The sequence below is a fragment of the Alexandromys fortis genome, unplaced genomic scaffold (genome assembly GCF_014885135.2).
Source record: "Alexandromys fortis isolate MF-2015 unplaced genomic scaffold, M_Fortis_MF-2015_v1.1 scaffold_251, whole genome shotgun sequence".
Classification (NCBI taxonomy): domain Eukaryota; kingdom Metazoa; phylum Chordata; class Mammalia; order Rodentia; family Cricetidae; genus Alexandromys; species Alexandromys fortis.
In genome coordinates this window covers 1,622,632-1,624,578 of record NW_026068176.1, presented here as the reverse complement: position 1 = coordinate 1,624,578, position 1,947 = coordinate 1,622,632, and the positions used below count along the sequence as shown (strand labels likewise).

The 1,947-nt window shown below is 41.5% G+C and overlaps 1 pseudogene; it reads left to right on the top strand.

The window, feature by feature from the left end:
• Window positions 1-205: 205 nt before the first annotated feature.
• Window positions 206-672, top strand: LOC126492518 (ubiquitin-conjugating enzyme E2 L3-like; annotated as a pseudogene).
• The last annotated feature ends 1,275 nt before the right edge of the window (window positions 673-1,947 follow it).

The following is a 1,947-nucleotide window of genomic DNA, read 5'->3' as shown; positions in this document are numbered from 1 at the left end:
AGATTCAGACATAAAAAAATCTCTAAATGGACCACAGTGTTGAATAAATGTACATACGCTTAGGTGAGAGAAGAAAAAACAGTATAGACTATTATAAAAGGAATTAAATGGTTTAAAAAATAGAACAAAGCCTTTAAAGATACAGAGTGCACACAATAATAGAGTCTTAGGAGTAAAGATAATAAAATAAATATTGAGATCCAAGATGGTGGCCAGCAGGAGGCTGATGAAGGAGCTTGAAGCAATCCTCAAATGTAGAATGAAAAACTTCTGTAACATCCAGGTTGATGAAGTTAATTTATTGACTTGGCAAGGGCTTATTGTTCCTGACAACCCTATGTATGACAAGGGGGCCTTCAGAATTGAAATCAACTTTCCAGCAGAGTATCCATTCAAACCACCCAAGATCATATTTAAAAACAAGATCTACCACCCTAAAATTGATGAGAAGGGGCAGGTCTGTCTGCCGGTAATTAGTGTTGAAAACTGGAAGCCAGCCACCAAAACCAACCAAGTAATCTAGTCCCTCATAGCACTGGTGAATGACTCCCAGCCTGAGCACCCACTCCGGGCTGACCTAGCTGAAGAATACTCTAAGGACAGTAAAAAAAATTCTGTAAGAATGCTGAAGAGTTTACAAAGAAATATGGGGGAAAGCGACCTGTGGACTAAAATCTGCCATGAGTGATTCCAGCAAGTTTGAGCAGAGCCCCTGAGCAGTGTGTTCAGATACCCCACAAAGCAGGACTCTGGAAAACTGACACATGTCACCACCTGGCATCCGCTTGTGGCAGTTACTAACTTTCTACAGTTTTCTTATTCAAAAGTGGTCCAGGTAACCTGTAAAGAAGGGTTAAAAATTCAGCTGTTCTAGTTCTGCTTGCTTTGTTTTAAAAATCACTGCTTTAGTCTACTTTGAAAGAATGCCATTTCTTTTCCTGCCCAGACTCAAAGTTAGTTAGCCCAGAAGGTTTTTTTTTTTTTAAAAAAGTTGTGATTCCATCTCTCCATCGCCTTCTTCTTTTTCAATCCCACTTCCACAGACTAAGGCCCCAGCTCCCCACAGAAGCAGCAGCCTTTCTCCTGTGCCACATTGCCTATGGGTGATAGCTCAAGTCCCCTAATGCCATCTTAGTAATGTACTTACAAAAGGTTATAAAACATTATCAACCCCCAAAAGAATGTCTGTGCAAAGGGAAGCTGCTTTTACATAAAATCTTAGCAAAGTGTTTCCACAGTAACAGACTCAATGGGCAGACCCCACGCTCTGAACCCATGGTCAGGCTGTCTTTGTAGAGAACCCTGCAATACCAGGTTTGTGGTGACCTTGGAGGGAGGGTCTGCCAGCAGATAATGCCACGCACTTGTGTGATGAATTCTCTCCAGTCAGTAGCCCTCCCTGCAGCTGTGGTAGACGACCTTCTGGTTATCCCAGGCAAAGCAAAAGCCAGAATATTCTTTTGAAATTTCAAGCTTCTCCACCACCAAGCTCTGCTGAGATGTGCCAAGGAGCCCCCACTCCTGAGCACAGTAGGCCACCACTGTCGTGCTCCGCATGATTTGCATTTTGTGGGATCATCATTGGTGGCTTCTGCTTTGTTACCAGCTGCCCCTTCCTCAGAGCAGCTGCTGGTGCAGCCCAGGAACAGGACGGCCTTTCCCTCCCTCTGGATTCAGCCTTTCCAAGGTCAAGCTCACTTGAAGCTCACTCAGTAATATCTCTTCAATGTGTTTTATATTGTTTCTATTGCCTTTTTTTTGTAGAAATAAAATTTGACCTTAGAATTTATCATCAATAAATAAATAAATATTAAACTTGTAGAAAAAGAAATAGAGTAAGAAAAAGAAGCCACATAAAGATGGAATACACACAGAGTCTGGATTATGTATATTATTGTATTTTCTTTGAACTTTTTTGAATGTAAAGGAGCTAAGTTCAGAGAGACA